Raw genomic sequence first — 26,412 nt, 5'->3', positions numbered from 1 at the left:
AACAACAGTCATTTTTATCCATGGAACAGTATGGTATTAGCAACCTGCATATAAGCCAGCCCTTCAGTGATTGATCGATCGATTGATTGATTCATTCAGAAACACACGATGTTCGCCTGCCACGGGTAAGGCTCTGTTCCAATGTCATGAACAACAATCCGGTACTTCTGACTTGGGTTCTGATTGTCTCCTTGCTTTACCCATTTTCTCAGCGGTTTTAGGTGGGGAGCAGTCCCTGATTTTCAGGTTTACGAGAAAGTTTGGTTTCAGATTCCCTGCCTCTGTGAGTCCCCATTTCTGCCCAAAGGTTCTTCTCCGCTCTTGAGTTCCGTGCCGAAGAGCAAGAGCGGCATCTGTGGCTCCTGTGTGGTTTGTCTTGGGTTGAGTTATTGCAGCCTGTGGGGCTTCAGCCTCCGCCTCAGTGAGGATGGGACTCTAATACCCGCTGCAGAAGGAGGTGTCCGAGGATGCCAACGTGGTGACTGGCACAATGGAGGGGACCAACTTCCATCCTAACTGTGCATTGGGAAGCCTCTCTTAGGATGTGGGTCATGGCTTGGTCTGTGACACAGAGACAGCCGCAAGGAAGGAGAAGTTGGACCAAGTTCTCTGAGCGCCCCACAAAGGGAGTTGGGTGACTCCCCAGCCACGGCCACGTCCTGCTTGGAGCGCTCTGCCAGGTGGGAACTGAGTCCTTGAGAACTTACGGTTAGTCCGGATCTGCTACTTTATACTTTGACTTACTGTTTCTTGTTTGTTTGATGATCACTTGCTTAAAGAATGCTTCTAGATTCTAAGCTGGGTAGGGACAGCTTTGACTGTTATATTAGGATAACTGGACTGATTAGTCATGGAATCCACAGTGGATTCGGCTCACGCGGGAACATTAAATCTACTTCTGCGGCCCTGGCCGGTTTGGCTCACCGGTTAGAACGTCAGCCCGCAGACCAATGAGTTGTGGGGACATGCCTAGCAGGCTGTGGAACTGTGCCCTCTGAGTCCGTGTCTAAAGTGTTTTTCCAGCATGGTTAGCTATCCAGTCCAAAGGGAACTCGAGAGATATAAAAGATGTTCGAGGTAAGCTCCCCTAACTCCCTTGTTTTAGGGAAGCAGGACCAAGAGCCCATTGAAGTTAAATGAAGCGAGTTCACAGTCCCCATAATGACAGAACCAGAATTAGAACGTGGTCTCCTGGGTCTCCAGCTGTGCTCATTAGCAGCTGGTAAATCTCTCCCCTGGATCACCCGTTTATAGTGGAAACATTATTTATTTCACATAGGAAGTTCCAAACAAACCTAGAAGGTCCAGCTCCAAAGTGGAAGGGGGAAACTGAGGCTCTCTCCTCGACATGGGTGACTGAATGTCCCATTTCGGGTTTTCTGCCATCTTGCCTCCAGTTTAGGGATCTGTAAACTACAACCTTGGGTCAGATCCAGGATATGGCCTGTTTTTGTCAATAAAGTTTTATCGCGACACAACCATGCCTCTTTGTTCACATAGCAAACATGGCTGCAAAGGCCAAGTTGAGTAGTGGGGACAGAGACTTAGCTCGTAGAGCCTGAAATAGCTACTGTTCGGCTCTTTACAGAAGAAGTTCCCCAGTCCTTGCTGGCCTAGAGGCCTCAAGGTGTGTGTGTGACACGTTTTTGTTTCACACACAGAAGAAGCAGTGTGTGGCGGAGATGTCATCCAACACAAAACCCAAGGTTTGACTGTTTCTGCTGAGTGCGATGCTGCAGGTACTAAATCAAGGCTTTTCTGTGCCTCAGAAAACAAACTGAACAGGGTTCAGCTCTCTAGATCATAATGTGACACTGTTTTGAAGTGTTTTCCCCCCCCACAAAACAAGAAATATAACTGTGTCCACAGCTCAATAAGCCAAAATATGATGAATGGGCAGTCAAGGGATATATACATACTGTGTGGGATATTCCCGAGGAGTCGCCTTCCACCGAATCCAGCCGTTCTCGCGAGTTCGCCCTTACTGCGGTTCTGCAGAGAGAGCTGGCCACGTTTCTCCTCCGGCAGCATCTGGCCTGGCTTCCTGCTTGCACACGTTGTAAACGAAAAGGTACACGAAGCAAAACACGCACGGGACTTCAGCTGAGGTCAGCTCGATTTTCAACAGGAAGGGTGCTGTTTTATTTGGCACACTTGTGTCCCATAATTAAAACCAGATCAAGCAGAAATCGGTTGCTGATGCGAAAGCGGCCACAGAAAATAGGAAGTTTGTATCCGTGAGGAGCACATGGCGTCCATCTGAGAGATGGGCGCTGGCTCCCCAAAGACTGGTTCTGTATTCCACGGAGGAAAGTTACCGCTGCTAAGTGGATGCCCAGCCTGGAACTGGAATTCCATACCTTCTTCCTGGCCTTGTGTGTCTAGGTGAGGTCCTGTGACTCACTGCTGCCCGTAGACTATGAGAGAAGCCGTATGTGTCACTGAGCTGAGTGGGGGGAGCAGATGTGTCTTCTTGTGTTTCTGCACTGGAGGGAACTGAGGCTCTGAGGGTAAGGGGGCCCTCAAGTCACTGCTGCACCCCCATATCAGAGCATCCTTGAGCAAGAAAAAAGTTCTGTTGTGCCCAGCCAATGTGGCTCAGTGGTTGAGTTTTGACCCATGCACCAAGAGGTCACCAGTTCAATTCCCAGTCAGGGCACATGCTCAGGTTGTGGGCCAAATCCCCAGTGGGGGGCATGCAGGAGGCAATCAATCGATGTTCTCTCTGACATCAATGTTTCTAACTCTCTCCCTCTCCTTTCCTAAAAAAAAGAAGAAGAAAAAAGTTCTGTTGTCCTAAACTACTGAGATTTGGGCTTTCTTTATCTGTTCTAGCAGCTAACATTACCTTAATAAATACCTTAATCCATAATTCAACTTTTTTCTATCGTGGCCCCTCTCTGATGTGTAAAATTTCTCCGGACCGCAGGCCGACGCTCTAACCGCTGAGCCAAACTGGCCAGGGCTGATGTGTAAAATTTCTGATGGGGGTGGTACTCACCCTCTGTTGTGGGGTATTTCCCCACCAGTCTGATGAATTCCACTCCTGTGTTCTTAGTCAGTTGGCCCTTAGAAAGACACATTTTTCAAGTTGGAAGGGACTTTGTAGATTACAGTCCAAACCAATTCTTTGCCAGAATAGGGAACCGAAGTCTATAAATGACATCAAGGCCCCATTGCTACTCAGTGGTGGCACTAGCTCTATATCTCAGGGGTTCTAATTCCCCCAAAATTCAGTCTGGGTTTTCCTGAACATCACTATGGTACACATTTTTAGTCCATGTTAGTTTATACTTGAAATTCTATTAGCTCATGGGGATGGGGAAAACATAATATTCATACGAAGGCAGGAAGCAGGCCTATGTGAGATTTTCCAGCTGTACAGTTATCACCGAGTGGAATTTTCCAAAATAGAAATATATTTGGAGATAAATGCACTTGTTGGTTTTGTAACGGATTTTTTAAAGTAACATTATTATCTTCTGGACCCCATAAGCATTTCTTTAAGTTTCTTTCTCATTTATCTATGGAATCGAGAGCTCCCAAGGTGGGTGAGTGTGTCAGGCAGAAAACTGCTTAATTCAATTTATCAGAGAGATTTGTAAATGAGAAGGGACATCCACTAAGGAACATGTGGTAGAATCAGAGGGTCTGCTTTTTGTAGCTCAATCACATCCCTCAAAATAAAATGGAGATGACTTGGGGATGTTCTTGGGAGCTCAGCAGAGAGATTCCAGCTTCCACACCTCATTTCCCATCTTGGTTTTGAACAAGGAGAAAAATCAAACCAAATATTAAAGATTAGGCTGAAATATGACCAGATTGAAGGAGTTGGCATGAAGTCTGTTGGCCAAGTGGGATTTTCATCCTGAATCCCAGAACTGGGGGCAAAACTAAACTCTGGTAGGCCCCCTCCTGCAGGGACTGAGCTGGCCCCTGGAAGGACAGCTGACTTCTTGAAGGAGGAAGGGAGGAGCTGAACCGAGCATACCAAGGGTCTTAAATTAATTTAGCTGCTGTCACAGGAAAGAAACATCAGGAGTGAGAAGGCAGCATTCCCAAATAACCAGTGGGTAGTTTGGAGGGACAAGAATGTAGTTCTTGGGTATGAACCAGTACTTAGTATTTGGAGTGCTTTACCGAACACACTGGTTGTCTTTGTAGTCATCTTGTGATGAGGCTCAATGGTGAGCGAGGAGGCAAAGCTTTCAGTCAGAAATGAGAGAGGAGCCAGCTGGCAGAGCCTAGTCCATGCTTTCTTCTTTTTATCGGCATTATTGTACTTGTTTTGTCCATCTCTTACTCTCATCCTCAGAGAGATGAAAGAGACTGCATTTCAGGGCTGGCAGGACAAGCTACTTTCTGACTTGTTTCTAAGGCTTTGCTTTGCTTCTGACAGATTAAAAACATCGCAATGTGGAAACATACACTCTTTACTTAAAGACCCAAGTCCCATCAGCTATCTTACACAATTGTCTTCTCTCTGTCTCTGCAAAATAAACATGCTGCTGAGTAATGTTTAAAAGGAAATTAAAACTCTTTTTAATGTTTTTTCCAGGTACATACTCTCCCGGAAAAACAGTCTGTTCTGCATGTGACCATAACTCTTGTCTTGTAAATAGGCACCCACGTCCTATGTCTCTGGATGGTTTATACCATTAAAAGTATATTTTCCCAGCTCTCAAGTTTGCAAAACTGGGATGTGTGTATTTTACTAAAATGAGGAGTAGAGTACACTTCAACAGTTTACAGTATCACAGTGAAATTTTGGTATTCAAATTTACTGCTGTGTGACAAATCACAACAAACTTAATGATTTGCTTTAACATATATTCTCTCTCAGTTTTGTAAATCAGACATCCAGGTGGGCTCAGGGTAGAGTCTCATAAGGCCCAAGTCAAGGTATCAGCTGGCTTGGGTTCCAAGCTCATTTAGGTTGTTGGAAGGATTCAATTTCTTGTGGTTGTAGGACTAAGGAGCCCGTTTTCTTTTATGCCGTTGGCCAGAGACAGCTCTCAGCCTCTGAAGGCCACTTGAATCCCTTCCAAATCATACCCTCCCTCACCTCAAGTCTGTCTCTCACTTTGAGTCTCTGACTTCCCCTTCTGTGATTAGCCAGGGAAAAATCTCTGCTTGTAAAGGATTCATGTGATTGGGTCCAACCCACTTGGATAATCTCCCTGTTTTAGAAATATTGATCTGAGACTTTGGTTACATCAGCCAAATCCCTCTGCAGCAGCACCAAGACTATTATTATCTTGAATAACCAAGAGCCAGAGTCTTGTGGTACCATGTTGGGATTCTGCCCACCACAATTCTATTTTCTTAGGACGTTCCATCTTAATGGTGGATTCCTAAGTTTAATATTGGACTGAATTGTGTGTGGGTGTTTCTGCCATTTTTGGTTGCATAAGAATCAGGGACCATTGATTCCAAAGAGTAAGATGGGAGAATGCCGATTTGTTGGCTTGTACAAGGTTCTTCATTTCTGTTCTCATTACCAGTTGTTCTGGCCCCAGTTGGCTCCTCTTTCTGGAATGTTCTCATGCCCCTTCTCCACCCGTCTTCTCCCCACTTCCTTCCCTGACCACCCATCCTCAGTGACCCCCTGTCAGTGGATATAGCTTGTAAAGGTTTGGGACACAGGGACTGAAGGCAGTCCAGGGACATGTGACTGGGGACAGGTCATTAACTTCTGTTTGCCTCATTCTCCCCACCTTTGAACTGGACATAACCAACAGCAGTGTCTACCTTACAGCATTGCAGTATGGATTAAATGCGTCACTAACTCCTCCAGCATTTACCAAACAGCTCATTCCACATTCCCTAAGCAGAGGGAGGTAGGGCTCAAGAGAGGCCCAGAGCCCGACTCCAGTGAAACTCATTCCCCTTGGGAACCTGAAGTCCAGGCAGGGTACCCCCAAACCACTGACACCCTACCAGTGCCCAACACACACCATATATTTGGAGCACACAGAAACTGGACACTTGATGACCAAACAAGAGTAAGAGTACCCCCAAATCAATGTGCTCAGTTTGTTGTATTCAATTATACTTCAGTGTGTTGTATTCAATTATACTTTAGTTCAGCTGTTAAAAAATGAAATTACTAGCAGGCTTGCTACAAAATTACTCTACAGATGTTAAGGCTTAAGGTGACCTTTCCTGTGTTGCTGTGGAGAAGACGTATGTCCCAACAATTCATAGCTGTGCCTCGTAGAGCTACAGAGCCAGGAAGCGACCAGTTGGGTTCCGGGTGCCATTGTCCCGCAGGCTTGGCCCTCCTGCCTGGGAACTCGGACCTGCTGCTGCGCTCTGCATTCACTGTCTGCTCTGTGTGTCCACTGCTGGTCCAAGTTCAATGGCCTCTCTCCCGCGTGGCCGTTCCCAGCCCCCCTCATAGTCTGTTTCAGATGCTGGGGAAAGGCTGGCTCCACCATTGGGGCGCTTCCCAGCTCCCTCAATGTCAATGTTATAGAAATCCATGTTCTGATCCAGACAGTCCCAGACAGTCCCGCCCCATTTGGTGACGATACACGCAGACATCCCCCAGTGTTTATGTAACAGCCTAGCAAACAGGAAGTTAATGTTATGTACGTGGGTTGTGTGAAATGCGAGCACAGCTTCTGGTTTGGACAGTTCCAGGTGACCTTTGTGTTCCTGGCTTCCCATCTGGCTTAGCACGTGTCAGAACAACAGCCTCCCGGGTTGGATAATAAACTCTGTAAGCCCCCTAATTATAATTAGATATTTGACCTAACACAAAACGTGTTCTGGAGCTCCCAGGGAGGGGTCCTGGCTCGCGCGGTCCAGCACAGACACGCGGGGAAACTGAAGCTCGGAGTCGGGGACATTGGACTGTAATCCGTGCTCACCAGTGTCACTGGCCTCTGGTCAACTTTCCCTCCCAACCCAGCCATCCCTCCCTCCACATACCCTTTGCAATACTTGCCCACACACTTCAGTGTTTTTCTCCATTCTGCCTCGTTAGTGGTGAATACGTATTTATCTGCTAACACATTACATGCCCATATGCTTATTTGTTTTGACTTGTTAGGTTCACTCAAAAGACCCTCGGCTGCTTAGAAAAGAAGCTCAGTTCCTCTGACGACTTTAGGTTGTCCCTGAACTCTGTTCATCCCTCTGCTATTCATTCATCTGTTCCTCTTCTCCTCCCTACCCCCGACCCCATGGCTATCTTCCTCCGGCAAGTACTGAATATGTTAAGTCTTCACAGGTAATAACACTTGCCATCCCTCCTACGACACAGTCCAAGGTACCGTTCATGCCTACTAACCCATGAAACTGACTCTCAGAGACCTTAAGGCACTTTCTCAGGCTGCCTGATAGAAAGTGAGGGGCCAAGAATCAGTCTCAGCTTGTCTGACTCAAACACGGCGAGGCAGGGTCTCTGTCCTGGCCGCTCCATCCGGCACCTGGCTCCTCCCACCCTCAGAACTAACCGCACACTGGGTCACATCCAAGGATCCGCTCCTGACTTGGCTGGCAGGGCCTTCCTTTCTTTTTGTTATTCCTACAGTGTTTATATCTTAGATGATATGCTTTTTAAAAATCCACTGTTGGGTTATTTTTATATCACCATTGAAATGCTGCTAATTCCTGGCTTCTTAACTTGACCGTATACTTCTCAAAGGTAAAGATGATTTCCGAGAGCTGGTTGTCCGGAACTTAGCACTGTGCTGTACACATAGTAGGTGGTAAATAATGCTTCCTGGCTGACAGATGTCACCCTCTGTGAAATCCCCATGGCACCTGCTGCTCTGCTTTACACCAAGCAGGCGCCCAAGAACGCATGCGCCAACCCAGGCCAGGTCAGCAGTGAGCGCTGTGGTCCTGGCCCAGAGGCTCTGCCTTCATGCCTGTCGATTCTTCTCCCCTCTCTAGCAGTGATGGGGATGGAGTGGAGAAAGAGACAAAACGCTCTGCACTCCCGTCTCATCGTCCTGCATCCCTCAGGACCCCCGCATGGCTCTTGAACACTGAGTTGGGAACTCCCAGAGAACGTGGGGTAGATTTAGCAGCAAAGAGCAATTTGGATTCAGTAGTAGGTGAGGCTGTTTCACACAGACACACGCACCCTGTTAAGCCCACACCCCATTAAGCACGCCCTTCCCCCATCCTGCAGGATATCGACTGTCAGGTATATGGACATGATGTTACTCAGTTATAAAACACTTTTCCTCTGGCTTCTCCCAGCTTAGGCAGAGATGATTCATGTGGTATGAAATACTGTTCTTCTTTTTATTATGTATAAAAGCTTAAAGAGCACCTGTCAGTATGCCAAATCTTCTCTTCTCCTCTGACAAACATCTTTGTTTAATCAAGCACAGACAGATATATGTATTTTATGGAATTCTAAATAATCTTATAATGAAGAAATGGGGGAATCTATGCATGAATAACTCAAATCTGGAGTTGATTTATTTTTATGTTTCAACATATTGAATGGAATTGTTGTGATGAGAAAAGATACACAGACACCATATTGATAGCTCATTAGAGCTAATATTTTAAAACCTTAAACATATGTTGCAGGACTACTATTAATATATTGACATATACAGTGTTAAGGGTTTAAGTGACTTTGGGATCAAAGCCAATATAACAATCACCAACATATATCATTGTATTCATCTTGATTGTTTTTACAATTAATTAAAATGCTTCTTTCATTTCACAGTCCCTGTGATTATCTGTACCCCTGCCTTTCCCACGAGACCCCAAGTCCCATGACAGCGGGGTCGGGCTTTCTTTGTCTTCATATCTAGTATTTTTTGTCTTATAAAAGTGCCTGGCACAGGGCATATCTTCAGTAACCAGTTGAATCACTATCTACACAAGAAAGGTGTCTCATCATAGTTTTGTACTATTATTTGATTTATATTGATGGTACAAAGAGTACTTATCATGCCATAAAATAAAAAAGTGCACGTGATAAAATTGCATAAAACTAGACACACACACACACACACACACACACACACCTGAGTGCATTTAAAAGTGGTGAGATTTGAATAAGGTGGGACAAATGTATCCATGCCAGTGACGGTCTCCTGGCTGTCATACTAGACTAGAACTGTGCCAGGTGACACCATTGGGGAAAACCGAGTAAAGAATGTTTGGGCCTGAGGTCTCTCAGGTGAACCTACAGTTATTTCAAAATAAATTTTTTTCCCAAAATGAGTATGTACAAGGTACGGAGGAGGGCAGTAGCAATATTTAGAATTGTAGACACAAGTTTGTACCTTCCATATCCCATTGTGTGCAGAGCTCCCATATATGTAAACATGGGAGCAAGTGAGGAGTTTATTTTCAGCTCTTAGTTAATAAACCAGACACTTTGGTGTCATGGGGATGAATAAGAGCAGAAGCCACAGGCTACATTGTTACCATTGACAAGTTCACCAAAGACCCAAGAAGGTGTGTGTGTGTGTGTGCTGTCAATATTTGAGATTTTTACTTTAATTTTCTCCGGGAAAATGACAATAATAACAAGTGCTGATTCGGTACCTTCTGTGTACCAAGGACCAAGTATTTGCAGATCTCAGCCGACATCACTGAGGATGTGTAGACTGGGGGCAGACAGACCAGGGTTCAAACCCTGGCTCACCAGCTATTCCTTCCTGCGTGATCTGTGGCAATGGTGTAACTTCTCAGTTTTCTCATCCATCAAATGTGGGTGAGTGACTCTCCTACCTGGCAGATAAATGGTGCTCAGAAATGAAATTACAGCATGTAAGCATCCATCCGAGGCCCAGTCCAGCCCAATCCGTGAGGACTTAATGAACGAGAAGTTCCCCTGAGTTGCCACTGGGGAAACTCGGGTCCCTCTCCTAATACCTTCTCCAGGCAACTGCTCTTATCCTGGCATCTCAGAGAAGGAGGGCGACCGAGCCCTCTCTGTCCTGGTGTGTTCATGGCAGGTGCCCGAGGAGACTGGAACCAGCCCCCGGATCCATGAGCAGATGCTGGTGACAGATTACTACAATTTCCCATCATGTAATTGCTTTTCTGTTTGACCAAAAGTAGTTTGTTTAATCTATTTGTAATTTGTTTGAAACCATTCATTCTGGAAACACATAACATGGGAAATATTCTTAGGGAAATCCTTCCAGCTTCCCGCCCCAGCAAAGCTCCAGTTGAGTTCACGTGTGAGGAAGCGCTTGGTAAACAGCAGAGCGAGCTACAAATGTGAGTCGTTACTGTTATTATTCTCACTGATCTCTGCTCTAATTTCCCTGCGGGCTCTCGCTGTGCTCTGGGCACAGATAACCCGTGGAATTTCATGGGCCTCAGGGAAACCAGGGAGACATGCAACAGAGGAAGGATGGTCTCATTTTATATTCGTGGTTCCCCTCCTTTGCAACAAGAACCCCTGTCAGGGTGACCCCATTTCTTGACCTTGGCACTGTGGGCATGCTGGATGGGTGGTTTTATGTTTCAGGGTGAGGTCAGGGGTTACCTGTGCACGCCCAGCAGCCTTCCTGGCCTCCACCCACAAGATGCCACCACACCCACCACACGTGGCCACCAGAATGTCTCCAGACATTGCTGATTGTTCCTGTATAGTAAGTAACCCACTCCAGGAGTTACTTAGTGTAATAACAGCAAAGAGAAAAAGCACACTCAGTAGCACGAGGAATCCCAAACCTTCTGAAAAATTCTGACAGTTTCGGAAGCCTACGGAACAGTCTCCAGAGCTAGCTGGAGTGTGTTCCTAAGAAGAGGGCACGTGTGGCCAGAGGGCCCGAGCCTTAGCCACTGCGGCCGATTCCACAAGCTCTGCACAGCCCAGCTCCAAGGCCAAACACTGGGGCACAGGAATAATCTTGACTTGGATGTTCTCCTACCTATAACATTTATTCGTTTCTCTCAACAATCACTTATTAAGTACCCAAGAGTGTTTTCAACGCAGTCTGTCAGTGGAAGGCGTGCCCCGCGTGTCCTGCTGCCCTCAGGACCTGGAGCCTCTCGAAGGAGTCGGTCTGGGTACAAGCAGCTCACACCGAAGACAGCAACGAAATTAACTTGGTGTTTATCAGTTTCAAACAAGGGTTTCTCCTGTGAAGTGGATTCATGCTTTTGTCCCTGAAAGGATAAAAGCAGTAATTCTACTGTCCTGCCATCTCCCAATTCCTCTGTCACAAACCAGAATCTTCACTGATGAGCTAGGAAGGAAGGAAGGAGGGAGGAAAGAAGGGGGGGAAAGGAGGGAGGGAGAGGAGGGGGTAAGGACGGAGGAAAAGAAGGGAGGAGGGAGAGAAGGAAGGAGGGAGAGAAGGAGGGAAGAAAGGAAGGAGGGAGGAAGGAAGGAGGATAGGAAGGAAGGAAGGAAGGAAGGAAGGAAGGAAGGAAGGAAGGAAGGAAGGAAGGAAGGAAGGAAGAAAGGAAGGAAGGAAGGAAGAAAGGAAGGAAGGAAATGAGGGAGGAAGGAAGGAATGAAGAAAGGACGGAAGGAAGGAGGAGGAGGGAGGGAGAAAGAAAGGAAGGAGGGAGGGAAGGAAGGAAGGAAGGAAGGAAGGAAGGAAGGAAGGAAGGAAGGAAGGAAGGAAGGAAGGAAGAGGGAGGGAAGGAGGAACGGAAGGCTGTAGTTTTTCCTTCCCTTGAAGGCAGCATTCTCTCTGCTGCTGTAGGGAACGAGAATCACTGTTGTTCCTTATTCTGACCCTGGCAGAGGCCGGATGTTTAATTAAAGATCCGCAGGCCTGTTGACAGGCTGCGGCCAAGCCCGCCTCCAAGGATGTTGACCACCTACAACTTGGCTCCTTCTTGCCCATAATACATCTGTCTGCCTTTGTGCTGGAGCTGTGGTCTGCACAGGTTCTGTTTCCAGTGAGGAGCGGGGAAGTCCTGTATCCTTCCCAGTACTGCAGTTGAAAAAAGAAACCGGAACACAAGTAAACAAGGGCACAGTTCTCCTTCTGTTAACTCTTCCTCCCCGGCAGCAGCGTAGGGCTCCGTGTCCTGCGCTCAGCATTGGCTCAGGCAGCACCACCGAGTGTTCAGGCCTCTGGCGTCCCCCGCCCCAGGCACCTGTTAGAAGACAGTCCGCATGTAGGCTGGAAGAACTTGATGAAGCCTGGGGACAAGAGTTTGACTGCCTGGGAGCCCAGGATGAACCAGCCCTGTGGTCTGGCTCCCCGAAGGCAGCTGGAACCCTGTCTGCACGGTTGGGGTGGGGAGTGGAGATGAAGGGACCTGGAGTCTGTAGGCCGGACCGTCCTGGGCTGGGAGAGCAGTGTCGTCCAAGAAGCATGGCAGTGAGCACAGGACAAGAACTGGGGATTCCGGCCGAGGGTCTCAGTTCTGTCCCCTCTTGGCCATGAGATCTTAGTTAAATTACATAATTATCCTGACCCTCAGTCCCACATCTAAGAATAGCATCCTGCTTACCGAACTGTGAGGACCCTGTAGATGGCTTTTGCTTTAGTTTGCTCTGCATTTATTCCGCGTTCCCTGGGAACAGCTACTCCATCTTAGTTTTGCTCTGAGCACCACGCAAGCTCAGCCTATGGTGTCCCGTGAAATTGACCCCATTTCCTGGTGTAGGGATGAGCCTGTGACCCAAGCAAAGGCAATGGAAACCACACCCAGGACTATAGCTGTAGCGCTGGGGGGAGAGCAGCTCCTTTGCTGCTCCAGGTGGGAGCTAGGGTGTGGATCTCCTTGTGGGAGCTAGGATGTGGGTCTCCTGCTGGGAGCTAGGATGAGGGTCTCCTGGTGGGGGGCTAGGATGTGGGTCTCCAGGTGGGGGGCTAGGATGTGGGTCTCCTGGTGGGGGGCTAGGATGTGGGTCTCCTGGTGGGAGCTAGGATGAGGGTCTCCTGGTGGGAGCTAGGATGTGGGTCTCCAGGTGGGGAGCTAGGATGTGGGTCTCCAGGTGGGGGCTAGGATGTGGGTCTCCAGGTGGGGGGCTAGGATGTGGGTCTCCAAGTGGGGGCTAGGATGTGGGTCTCCAGGTGGGGGGCTAGGATGTGGGTCTCCAGGTGGGAGCTAGGAGGTGGGTCTCCAGGTGGGAGCTAGGAGGTGGGTCTCCTGGTGGGAGCTAGGAGGTGGGTCTCCTGGTGGGAGCTAGTATGTGGGTCTCCAGGTGGGAGCTAGGATGTGGGTCTCCAGGTGGGAGCTAGGAGGTGGGTCTCCAGGTGGGGAGCTAGCAGGTGGGTCTCCAGGTGGGAGCTAGGAGGTGGGTCTCAAGCTGCTGGGAGCACGTGTGGACAGCCAGCCTGTGAGGGAGGTCAACGGAAACCAAAGCACAGAGGAGAAGGAACAGAGAAAACAGTTATGACAACTTCCTTTAGATTGAGCTGTACTCGAATCCCTCGGGTTTGCAGTCACCCGAGCAAACAGGTTTTGTTTTGTTTTTGTGCTTTTGCTGAAGACATTTTGATTTGTCTTTCTGTCCCTTGCAGCGAAGGCTGCAGCCTAACGGGATGTATACAGCACGCAGGACAGTGTCTGGCGTGCAGGACAGTCCAGAAATAAGAGCGTGCTTTGCAAAAAAAGTGCCGAAGAGACATTCAAACACAGGCGTGGTCCTGGTGGCACATGAACAGGGACAAGTCGTGGTCTGGAAATTCCATGGGAGGAAGGAAAAGGATGAGAACGAAGGGAGGTGCTTGGCTTGGGAGGGAGGGATCTGCAGGGCCTAAGAGCTGACCTCCGGGAGACAGCCTGCCTGGTGCTGTGTCCGGAGGGCAGGACCCAGGCCGGAAAGGACTTCCCTGGACCAGCCCTCAGCTGGGGTGGGGGTGGGAAGACAGGCCCTTTCAGAGGTGTGGCCATGGCCTTCCAGGGTCTGGGTCTTCCTGGCACCAGCTCTTTGCTCAACAGTATTTTTCAAGCCTTTTTAGCATGAGTCACAGAAATAAATGTATTTTACATGTAACGCAGTGTACAAATACGTATAGATCTGAAAACACTTTTCATAGACCTATTCTTTTACTATCTGAAGTGCATTTTTGTAATTGTCTGTTTTGTTCTGTTTTATTTATTCTCTTCCGTTTCACCTTTTAAGATGTTGGTCTTGATTCAGGAATTTGGTTTTATGCACCCTAATGGATCCCAACCTGTATTTGAAAAATATTGTTCTACAGGATATTCTTGTCTGGTGCGGGAGGTTGATGATGCTGATGGTGATGATGATGACGATAACTGTTGTTTTGTTACTATTATTATCATTATTACTATAGCTGACATTACCTTGGTAACTTACTATGTGCCAGGGTCCGATCTAAGGTCTTCATGCATAAAGAGAATTTTTAAAACTTCTCTGGTCCTGTTTTATCAGCCATTTCTTTCCTCGTGCAACTCCATGATGGTTTACCATCTGCCACCGTGTTTGAGAATCACCTGGACCGAATCCCAATGTCCTCCGTCTCAGTTAGTCTAGGCTGCAACAGAACAGCACAGGCGGGACGGCTACAAAGGGCAGACATGTATTTTCACAGCTCTGGGGGCTGGGAGGCCGAGATGTGAGGCACCAGCGGACTGACCTGGTGCCTGGTGAGGCCCCTTCCTGAATGCAGGGCCGCCCTCCCTGTGCGCTCAACAGCAGAGAGACAGCCTTGGTCTCATCACCCGCTTCGCGAGGCACCGACCCTACTCAGGAGAGCTCCACCCTCATGGCCCAGTCACCTCCCTAATACCATTACCTTGGGGGTTTTGATTTCAACATAAACTTGGGGAAGACACACATTTTATCCGTAACATCTTTTGTCTAGTTTTTTCCAAGGGTCCAGGCTGACAGTGGGTATTATCCAACTGTATCCTTGCGATCATGATCGCGGGAGAAGTTGGGAAACCCGTGCGTGTGGATGTTTGGGTCCCATGGTCCCCAGAGAGCCTCAAGCTGCAGGACTGTGTCCGGACACAAGCCTGGAGGTGGCGAAGAAAAGCTGGGCTGCGACCTCAGTCTGGCTCTCACGCTGCACTGCTGTGCGACGTTGGAAGTGTCACCCTCGGAAGCCCAGCTGCCGTCCTGAGACAGACAGCTGGGACAGGCTGTCCGCCTAGACCCCTCCCGGCAGTAAGGCGCCCAGCGGAATCGCAGTTACCGGGACGCAGAGGCAGAGTCCAGGGCTCCTCATTCACGGCGGGTCTCCTTGGCTCCGGCGCTGCGCTTCCCTCCGCTTTGCTTCTGACACGGGAGGGGAATGATTTAAGCACAGGCTCGTTTCTGGGCCTGGTTCCAATTTCTGACTCCATGGCTCCTAGCTTCGATAACCTCTTCCATTTCCTCCCTCCGGGAGGTTAATTCCATCTAAATGGGATGTAGCATGGAAACCATGAACTCGAAGACACGTGTTGTGACTCGTATTGTTGGCAGAATAGTAAGATCGTGCCGTGTGTCAGTACCTGCTGTAGTCTGTGCGCTATGTAATCCAGTCTTCGTCCCTGTCCACCTCACACCCATGGGACACTGACTCCGGGAGGTGAAGCGACGTGTCAGAAGGCACAGCGAGAACATGTCCAATGTGAGACCTGAAGCCAAGTCTAAGCTCAGGTTGCTCCCCACTGCTGACCACCCTGGCATCCACTTATCCTTCCTACCAAACGCCCTGCCTCAAACCCTGCCCTGTTCCAGGCGTGTCGTGTTAGACCAGGTCACCCTGCAAGGAGAAAGGACCTGCCCAGCTTCAAATCCCAACTCCTCTGTATGACCTAGTTGCTGCATCTCCTTGTTCCTCATTGTCCTTTCCCGTACAATGGACATGGTCACATATATCCCTAATTCAACAGGGTTCTTGGGACTACTGAATGAGTTAGTATGTGGGTCACAGGAGACACTCAAGGAACTTCGACTGCAGGCAATGTCACTGTTCTGGAATCATAACCCAGTGCAGTAAAGATTCAAGTCCAGGTGTCGAGAAAAGAGAAGAATTTCTCCCGGCCCGGTCAATGGACATGTATGGTTTGAGGCAAAGTGTGGCTGGAGCTGGGACTCAGAACCATCCCTGGACATGGCGCGGTGCCCAGGCCTCCTCGAGGGAATGCCCACGGCCTGAATTTGCTGCGGGTGCCATTTCAGAGCCCCGCAACCTGAGCGAGCGACCTCGCCTCGTGGTAATCTTCTCACCTGAGGACCACAAACCCCACACAGTGGGTGACTCTGTATCAAAAGCTGACCATCAATGAGACCCTCCCTTGGAACCCTGCATCATAAACCCTCAGCCCACCAGGACGCGGGGGCCACGTGTTAGTACCCTGTCATTATAGGTCATCCAGTGGACCCAGAAAAGTCTTCTGTTGTTTCAGATGATCCTGAACACGACTCTAGCTTGTAAAGTATCCTTGAAGAAGACTCAGAAAACCCATGAGCATTCCCACAAACACCAGCATGAGAAAACTGGCAGAGTTGTTGAGGGCATTGCAGGGGCTCAGACAGACGTTGACTGCAGTTCTTCCTGCTTTAAACTCTTTCAAAGTGGCTCCGGACAGGCGAGGGAGCCCTCACCCTTCAGCATGTCAGTGTCCTCATCTCTCATGGGAGAAGCACGGAGTCTCAAGAAAGTGGCCATTCCATTGGGGTGCAGTGTAGAGGTTCAACAGGGGAGCCAGAGGGCTGGGATTGAGTCCCAGCCCTGACCCCGACAAGAGAATGTCACCCAACTTCTCTGGACATGACTTTCCTCTTTCCCTTAAAAAAATGATCTCTCATGTCCCTTCTAGCTGCCCCAGTTCTTCCATGATGTCCTTTCCTGTAGCATCTGGTTCAAGGTGCCGTCCGTGTCACCCAGCTTAGAGTGTACTTAACCCTGAGAAGCTCGACAGGCCTCCAAAGCTCGAGAAACAGGCAGACTCATCTGTGCCTGTTGGAGACCCTGACGCATCTGGGGGGCGGGACCAGCCCCGAAAGGCAGCAGTGCACCTGCTGGCCGCAGGGTGTTCCTCGTTCTGAGGGACGTTTGTCAGTTCCCCCTGGTGTTGAGGTCACCACCTGTCCATGTCTTCACTGACCACCCCACACGGGTGGGTTTCTGCCTGACCTGGGCGGACACTGCTGAGGCCTGGAGCCCTGCCCTTCCGACTGGGAATCACTTACCTGGAGAGCGCGGGCCGGTGCGGTGGCACAGGGACCAGCTCGCACCTCTGATCCAAACCACACATCGTGGCCGGAGCGGAGACGTGGGTCCAGGCTCCTCCTGAGGCAGATGTCAGAGCTTGTGAGGCTTCTGCATTCGCGTCGTTTGCCCCTCGTTGCTTTCATTCGGTATTTTATTTACTGGAAGACAGTCATCTTAATCATAACTAGCAGTTTGGGAGCCTTTCCTATAAGCCAGGAGTTTTCTAACAGCTCTGCTTATAGTAACTCCTTTCATCTGTATAACAACCCTATAAAGTAGAACTATTATTATCCCCATTTTATAGATGAAGAAACAAAGGCCCCAAGATTGAGTAACTTGCCCAAAGTGGGATGGAGGAACCAGAATTCAAACCCAGCATGCTTGGCTCCTGTCATCGTGGTCCCCTGGGGCCCCCGACTAAAATGCCACCTGTGAAATGCTGAGCCCTGAGCCCAGCCCGCAGTGAGTGCTGGGTGCATATTAACTGGTTTCTTCAGCTGCTAAATGGGTATCAAAGCCACTATCCGCTGCTTACACAGGTTATTGGGACAGTCCGTGAAAGGGAGACTTTTCCGTTTTTAAGATAGTGTTAGGCTCCTAGTACAGACTCCGTAAGTGGTAGCTGTTAGTCTCTGCATTGTTCCTTCCATTCCGCAAAGGTGCATTGGTCAGTCTCTTACTCTGTTCCGGTCATGGCCCTAACATGAGAAGAGGAATGTACATTAAACCAGGTGGACAAGAAGAGATTTCATAACTCTAGCCCGGATTTGTCCAGAGTTTGATTTCCACCAAAAACTTGCATGCCAACATGTCTCATTTGACTTCGAGAGAAAAAATATCATGACGATCACGTTAAAGGTGAGAAGACAGGCTTACTTAACAAAGGAAACCATCCAGTGCAGAGCATGAAAAACTAGCAACGCCAGTAACTTTCATTTACTGACTGCTTGCCCCATCCCAGACACTACATACGATGTATTTCATGTGATTAGTTCAAACCCCCAGAGGGCGGTGCAGTTGTGCCCATTTTCCAGGTACTGCAGTCAAGGTTAAGTAAGATCACATCTTGCCAATCTTATATCCAAGTCCCAGGAGCAGGCCCAGCTGTTGTGGGACTTTCCATCCCAGCACACAATGAACCTGCATGGATTTCCGGATTCCACGAGTACTTTGAGAGTCGAATTGTCTTTCCCCTGAATATTTACTCTTCTGCTGAGATTTCCTGTGAATCTGGCCCTGGAACAGTTTTCAGCAGCATGATTGTGTTGTTGTTGTCACTTTCAGTGCTGTGAAATCTCCCTCCGGTGCAGTTACATTGTTGCTGAAGAACATCGTGAGCACCAGCTTCGTGCTAGGCAATAGTCACGCTTCTTTGCATCTCCAATTTGCTTAGTCATCTGCACCCCCTCATTTATAGGTGAGGAAAGCAAGTCACAGAGGCTGAGACATGCCCCAGGTTGCAGAGCTCACACATCAAGAGGGCAAGCCACATAAGTACAAAGTTCAAATCTAAGTACGAAGTTCCTTCTCTGCGTCATGTATGGAACCCATGCGGGGGAGCCTGAAGTAACCACAAACATGACACAGATGATGTTAGTATGTGACAGGTTGTCAGGTGCAAGGAACAGGGCAGGACCCTCAAGGAGAGCGATGCTGTGGTGGCCTCGAGAGTTTCAAAAGCGCGAAACCCTTTAAGGATGGGTGAACAGGGGAGACGCAGAGAGGGAAAGAAAGGCAAGACGTTACAAAGGACGCGAGTGCCATGTCCGGGCACCTCAGGCGCCCCTTCCGAGAGCACTGTGGCTCCCACGGCACTTGTCCTCCTGCATGTCTGAACCGTGAGCCCCCGTGACACACTGAGTGACCCGTTCCCCGACCAGTCTTCTGCCCATCATCCTGCATGGAGCCCGAAGGCACAAGAGGCCAGCAGAGGCCTACGTGAGGGCAGGTGACTGGCCCCGAAAGCCAGGCTGTGACCGGCAACGTGCTTCCACGCACAGACGCGCACAGGACGCAAGCCTGAGGCCAGGCCGGGGACAGCTGTGCGCGGGACAGGCCCCTGCGCGCCCTCCACCCGGCCCGGCAGCCACTGCGATCTTTCTCCAGGCCAGAACGTGGCCTCTGCATCCTTCTCAACCCCTCTCTCTAGACACTTGCTCCCCACGAAGAAACCTATTTGCCCACCATGAGTCCATCTTCCAGATAAGGGCAAGTCGGGCTCTGGGAGTCACCCGAGTCCAGTCCTGCAGCCCAGCTGCCTGATCCCTAAGCCCTCGGTGGTTCCCTCAGTCCCACCTGGGGCCCATGTTGCTGGGGCAGGAGGCGCGGGAGTCTCAGAAAGAGCACCAGATGGGAACCAGGAGACCCCAGGTCTGCTGCAAACTAGCTATATGCTTCCTCCTCTGTAGACCTCAGTGCCTTCGGCCCTAAAATGGTAACCTGTGGGCTCATCAGGTCAGAACGGACACCCCGCTGCAGGGGCTCCAGAAATGCTCAAGGTCCTGCCTTCCCACCCCGCTCAGCTGCAGTCAGGAGCCCTGCCCACAGTGCGAGGGAAATGCCTCTCCTCAGCTCCGGAGACTAATTCAAGGTCACCCTGAGAACACTCAGCTGGGCCCGCCTAGAGATGGGAGAGCTGAGCTGTGACGCAAGTCCTCTTCCTATGTCTGTGTGTCATTTGGCAAATCCCTCCCCCTCTCCGGGCTTCACTGTACTCCTCTAGGAACAGAATCCAAATGGGATTCAGTGACCCTGATGCTCACAGATACCCCGGAGGGCGATCTGAGCTCAGGGGTCTGCCTCTGCATGAGCCCACCCCTGGCCCTCCTACCTCTTTCCAAAAAGGAGTCCCAAGCCACTGGTGTAGTGGAATAAGCTTCTTTTCTTTGCCTTCCCCCCATTTTTAAAACACAACGAGGCTCTGTCAGAGAACAGCTGCTGCCCTTCTCTCCTGGGCGAGCTGGAGAAACACGGCCACTCTGCTTTGGGACTGGCGCACGTCCAAGTCGCCGCTGTTCGAACACCCCGAGTCTCTCCACGTCTCAGATTTTGCAGAATATCGTGGATTCGTTCCCTAGGGACCTGTCCCCAAAAACTGTCACCTGACAGTAGGTAGTGGGGTCAACCACAGACTGCACGAGGCCCGAGCTTCAGCGGACATCTCTGCCGTGGGAACCTGGTGGAACTTGACTCTCTGGTCCAAGACCCGCAGAACCAGCGGAGCAGGAGCTGGATGTGACGGCAGGAAGCCGCCTTCTCCCCGGTAGCAGACTCGGAGCCGCAGCCTGGCTCCTGCAGAGGTAGACAGAGGAGCTTCGGGGAGTCAGCACCCTGGCGCAGGGTTCCAGGTGGAGGGCAGCTCCAGGCCGTGAGGCTCCCGGCCTCAGCCCAGCCCTCGGCCCTCTGGTTCCTCTGGGACAGCATTCTGGGCCACAGCGTGGCTCGGCGTGGCTTCATCTCCTAACGAGTGTCCCCTGTGAGCCCAACGGGGAAAGCAAAGCCACCTGTGATTCATGTAGGCCCACACTGGTCCTGAGGATTGAGATGGCGCACGGCCGACCTCGTGTTGTTTTCCCTCGTCTCTTCGAGCGAATGCTGAGTGGGACTGGTCCTGCCCGGCTCTGCCACAGCAGCGGACACTAGTTGCTTAAAACAACAGAAATGTGCTTTCTCCCAAATCCTGAGCCAGAAATCTGAAATGCAGGTGTCTGCAGGGTTGTGGGGCTCAGAGGAGCTGCCTCATGCCTCCTCTGGCTCCTAGTGGCTGCCAGGCAGCAGTCCTCGGCGTTGGAGACCATCACTGTCCTCACCCAGCCTCTGTCCCCACCCAGCCTCTGTCCTCACGCAGCCTCCTTCCCTGCGTCTGCTTTCTCTTCTTACTTATCGGATCCAGGGTCCCTTTCCCTTCTTACTTATGGGATCCAGGTCCACCCTAATCCAAGTTGGTCTCCTGTCGAGATCCCTAACTTGACGACCTCTGCAAACACCCCTTTTGTCATAGAAGGTCACATTTCCAGGGACCCAGTGAATGTGGCTTTTGGGAGCTACTATTCAACCCACCACGGTTTCTCTTCCTTAGCCCTGGAGAATGCCAGCCACGTCTTTCCTGCTCATTCTGGGTGGGATTCGGGCACTTGACGTTTCAAACTTGGTCTCAATTTTAGCGGTTACAATATCTGACGCTGATGCGGAGTAACAATGACCCGAGCTTGAACTTGAGTTAGACGTTGTCTCCTCTGCAGTTGAGCGCCGAGTGACACTGGAAGACTGCAGAGGAGAAGACAGCTCTGTTCTTCTTTCTACTCTTCCCTGCTCGCCGCCTCCTGCCTTCCCCCCTCCTGCTCTCTTACATTTCAGGGTCCCGGGTGGGGGAGGGGAAGGGGGCTTGTTCACGCTTGGCTGAGTGGCTGAGTGTTATCTGTTAAATATGTAAAGGGCAGACCTGGGTGGGCCTAGCCAGCGAGGAGAGTAGGTTTGTTGTCTCATAGAGGAGGCTCCTGTGTGTTCCCATCGGTGCCCTCTCTCCTGTGGCCCCCTTGACCCACGTTGGCGCGGCTGGTCCTAAGCCTGGCATTCAGCCACTGCCTGCAGAGCGGTTTCCTACACCTGCTCTCCCTCTTCTGCACGTCTGGCTCGCAGGGAACAGGCCCATGGCACTGACCCCACGGTCTCCGGAGTACAGGCCCAGCTCCACCCGGCTGGCCCCCCATAGGCCCCCAGCCTCGTCGGCCCCTTCGCAGAGCTCACACTCCAGTCCCTGACGCTGTGTGACTGTCTCAGGGGAGGCTCAGCCTGCAGTCCTCCGTCTCCCACCTGCCGGCGGAGGTGTACCTCAAACACCCCCGCGTCCCTGCGGCTCCCTCTGGAGGCTCGGGGCCAGGAGGTGGCGGACCCGCGCCCTGGGCAAGGGGGAGGGCTCCTATGAAGACAGCAGCTCTTTGCCAGTGTCCTGTGCCCCCACTCACGGCACACCCTTCGGTCCGGTGCTGTGCGCCCTGCCCACACCCACCCCGCCATGCCCACCCACATCGTGATGTGCTTTTCGCCTTGGTCCCTTAGTTGCAGTAGGAAAGGAACAGCCTCTTCGAGCTACACAGTTCGTTGGGGGCAATCTTTTAATGACGTCCTTCCCATTATTGTCACTTTCATTCACAGAAATGAAGGAGGGCACGGCTCAGTAGACTGGGAGTCCCTGCAGAGCACCAGTCCAAAGCTTTGGCGTCGTGTAGAAAGGACAGGTGTGTGTCTGTCCTGCACTCACTACTGCAGAGGCCCCGGGCAGGTGCGGGTAGAAGAGAATTAAATAAGAGTGGAAGGACCGTCACCACAGGAATGCAAACTTGGATGGCAGAGATTTAAAAAAATCACATCTGTGAAAGTGACGAGCTATTGGGTGGTCTTTCTTGATTGGAAACAAACATGCAAACAGAGTATCTCCTTGGTAACCAAAGCAATGGAAGTGCAGGAAGCTTTTCTGGGTCAGATCCACAGGGAGGAGCTGGGTTCCAGCTCTTCATTGGCCTGTCTCCGACTCACTCAAATCTCCCGCCGCCCTGCTGTCCCCGCCCCTGCCTCAAGTTACTGTTCCATCTCTTTTCCAATCCACACTTTCTTTCCCTCTTTCATCAACAGGGAACCTTGCTCGGTCCCTCCAGCCCCGCCTGCCTGGAGAGAGTGCTCGGAGGAAAGTGTTAACAGCTCCGATCCATCGCCACTGCGGCGGTCATTACGTGATGGCTGTCATGTGGGGAAATTGTGTCATTCGTAGGGAAGGACTCTACTCCTTGGAATTGCCTGAGAATGGACTCATATCCACCTGACAGTCTGGGAGGTTTCGATCGTGTATCAGGACAAAACGGAGTCCATCAAGATACCTAAGCAGGCAAGATAATGAGAACTATGTTTCTGGCATGACTGGTTTCATTGTGAAGGATCTTACACTACGAATACGTATATTCTTTAGAAGCAGGTGCTTATGCACTAGCTACACCGAGGCAGACACCGGGGACAGAACGGGCTGCCATCGGGCCTTTAAGGAGCTTCGTGGTAACACGCACTGTGCTTCAGGACGTGGGAGCTATATTTGTACGTGTCGTGAAGGTGGGACGGGGGGGGGAGTCACCGCCCTCTGACATCAGGGTAGTGATGAGGGGCTGGGTTGGAAAGTCAGACAGAGGTGTGCTGGGGCCGTTGCCGACAGTTTGTGACAATTTTTGTGACGGGTCAGGAGCCTCTCCTCTAACTGTGCTCACACCTGGCAGTATTGACACCACGGAAACTGGCGAGCACCACAAATCAGGGCTCTTCTGTTTCCAGAAAGCCAGATGTCGCACACTGACCAGCACGCCGCCAGTCAGAACGGGGCTTTCTTCTTCCGTTGTGACTTGTAATTCACTGTAGGGCAAACCATTTAGCATCTCTGAGTCTCAGCGAGAAGGACCTTGTAAAGGAACACGTGAGATCCGAAGAGAGCGTACACGAGGAAGCGCTTTGCGCTCGCTAACAGAAAAGCTTTATTTTCTTTATTCTTTGACTCCAGGAAACAAATACTTAGAGGAGCTCAGTTTCTTTTCCAGGGTCTAGCGAGTCAGTAGCAGATCTTGGGAGAGAGGGTCCTCTTTTCTGTTTGTCGTTATAATGTTCCCAATCATCCTTTTAGTCAAGGAAAATAAAACTTTACGGTATAAAATATAATTTAAACATCCCTCACTGTTTGTTGTGATTGGGTGATATGTATTTTCTACCACATATTAATGTACGCAAGGCCCTGTGTGGAAGGTGGTGGATTTTCCCCAGGGCAGGACAGGGAATTCAGAAGTTTATGTCCCAGACTTGTTTTTGAGGTGCCGTCTGCACTTAGCTTTGTTTGGGTTATTTTCATCTTTCAGCAAATGATTGCTGAGCATCTTCTGTGCTTGGTTTGGGTCAAAGATCAATAAGATACTAACTCCTAGGTCTAGGCGCGATGTATGAGGGGCCAGAGACCAATGTGTATTTACTGAACGAAGGGACACGGTGGTGACTGAGTGGGGTGGCCAGCAAACTCTTGCAGGTGAAGGTAAACAGAAGATATTCACAAAGAGAATTTGCATAGAACTAATCCGGAGATTTCTAGCAGTCAATTCCCTTCTTTCCTTCTACCTGTGTCTTACAGAAAGGAGAAATAAATAATTGAGAAGCTGGAAGGAGACCAACAAGGGCTTACTGTGGCTCAAGGCTAGATAGAATCTGTGTGAAAACTTTCCAGGAATGAGTGTTACCTGCCCCATTAATTACCGTGCCCAGAGAAGAAGATTCTGTGATCTCCTCTGCCAGTGTCCCACAGGGACTGACTTCTTCCCGGCAAGAAATCCATCTGGCTCTCTTCTGCACTCCCTTTCTGCTGTGGGTCTCCTCTGTGGCCTGTGGTCTTCCTTTCATTCAATCATTCATTTTCATCAGTCACTCTGGAGTGCCTACTGCATACTAAGTCAGTGGTTTTCAACCGTTTAAAAATGGTAATGCGCTCGGCCAGTGTGGCTCATTGGTTGAGCATCGACCCATGCACCAAGAGGTCTCCAGTTCGATTCCCAGTCAGGGCACGTGCCCAGGTTGTGGGCCTGATCCCCAGTGGGGGGCATGCAGGAGGCGGCCAGTCGATGTTCTCTCTCATCGATGTTTCTATCTTCCTCTCCTTCTCCCTTCCTCTCTCTCTCTAAAAATCAATTGAAAAAAAAATAGTAATACCTTGGTCCGAGTTCCTTGAAACTAGTAGATGGCATTTGCTTTGGCGTGAGGGCTTCTTTAATGATGACGATGATAAAGATGGTAGCTGGGGTACTAACAGCTGCTACAGCAAGCACGTATCAGGTGTCAGGCACTGTTCTGCATTGTACCGACCGCTTCCTCTTCACAGCAACCCTGCGATGTAGGGAATCGTATTGCCCCATCACAGAGAAGGAAACTGCTTCATGGAAAGGTTCAGTCACTTGCCCAAGGTCATCCATAGATAGTAAGTGGAAACTGTCATTCACCCTGTTCTGTCTGTTTCTTAACCACCGTGTGATTCGGCCTTCATATTTCTTTTAAGCTTCCCACAGAACCTTCTTTTGAATTTCTGAGGTTGAAAGTCATTGACATGGTAATAGTACCTGACACAGAATAGGCTGCTTATCCAGAACTGTTGACTTCTTTACTTTGTTTTCTTTATTGATTTTAGAGAAAGAGGAAGGGAGAGGGAGAGAGAGATAGAAACATCGATGAGAGAACACTGATTGGCTGCCTCCTTCAGGCCCCCTACTGGGGATCGAGCCCACAACCTGGGCATGTGCCCTGACCAGGAATCAAACCGGTGACCTCTTGGTGCATGGGTCGACGCTCAACCACTGAGCCACACCAGCTGAGCTGACTGACTTCTTTACCTTTGTTCCTTGGTTTCACTATCTAGCAGGGGGAACAGACACATTAAGTATGCAAATGTGGGTACATACCTGCATGTGGTGGGATCATGTTCAAAGCATTGTGATGGGCACTAAGAGTGTTGGGAGGGTGGGGCAGAGTAATTCTTTCTGGGTATTGGAAGAAATATTGGAAAGGTTAGGCTGTAATTTTGCTTTAAAATCAGAAGTATATAAATCCTCGAGGGAGTCCGGCCAGTGTGGCTCAGTGGTTGAGAATTGACCCCTGCACCAAGAAGTCGCCAGTTCGATTCCCGGTCAGGGCACATGCCCAGGTTGTGGGCCCAATCCCCAGTGGGTGGCGTGCAGGAGCGGCCAATCGATGTTCCCTCTCATTGATGTTTCTATCTCTCTCTCCTTCTCCCTTCCCTCTGTAAAAAAACAATGAAGAAAAAAAAATTTTTTTTAATTAAAAAAAAAATCCTCAAGGGAATTAAGTGAGCATCCCAGGGAACCTTGGTCTCACATGGGAGAGTTCTCCATAATCCCAGTAGGACAACAGCTGTCTTCCTGATGCTTCTGCAGAGGGTGAGCCTGTGACCGGACCCGATTGGGCCAAACTCTGACTTATGCAACCTGATTCTTACCCCAGCCCAACACATATCTCCAGCCATTTCTGATCTAATGTGTGTCCTCCGAGGGTCACCGGCTAGGAAAGGGACTCTGCAATAGGGAGCTGAGGGCGTCTGTTCATCCCTCCCCAAATCTGTTTCTCTTGTTCTATCCAGTGATGTTAGGAAGATAATGAAAAGTAGACATTGATGGAGTCAGGAGCTAAGGTGCTGATATCTTGCTTATATTTATAACCCCAGAACTTACCAGTATGCCTGGCGTGTGGCAAGTACACAGTCATTGTTTGCTGGATAAATAAAAGAAAACAGAAATGAATGAGT

General features: G+C 50.0%; 1 protein-coding gene across 1 annotated transcript in view; it reads left to right on the top strand.

Moving 5' to 3' along the window:
- The first annotated feature begins 9,939 nt into the window (after positions 1–9,939).
- The window catches only part of LDB2 (LIM domain binding 2), a 149,795-nt gene continuing 133,322 nt past the window's right edge, over positions 9,940–26,412 (top strand). The window contains exon 1 of the mRNA XM_036264154.1: positions 9,940–10,046. The gene's annotated coding sequence lies outside the window, so the exon portion shown is untranslated. The remainder of the gene's footprint in view (positions 10,047–26,412) is intronic.

This window comes from Molossus molossus, unplaced genomic scaffold (assembly GCF_014108415.1).
Source record: "Molossus molossus isolate mMolMol1 unplaced genomic scaffold, mMolMol1.p scaffold_m16_p_1, whole genome shotgun sequence".
NCBI classification, from domain to species: Eukaryota; Metazoa; Chordata; class Mammalia; order Chiroptera; family Molossidae; genus Molossus; species Molossus molossus.
Note: the sequence above shows the minus strand (reverse complement) of the source record. Positions and strands in the feature narration are given on the sequence as shown.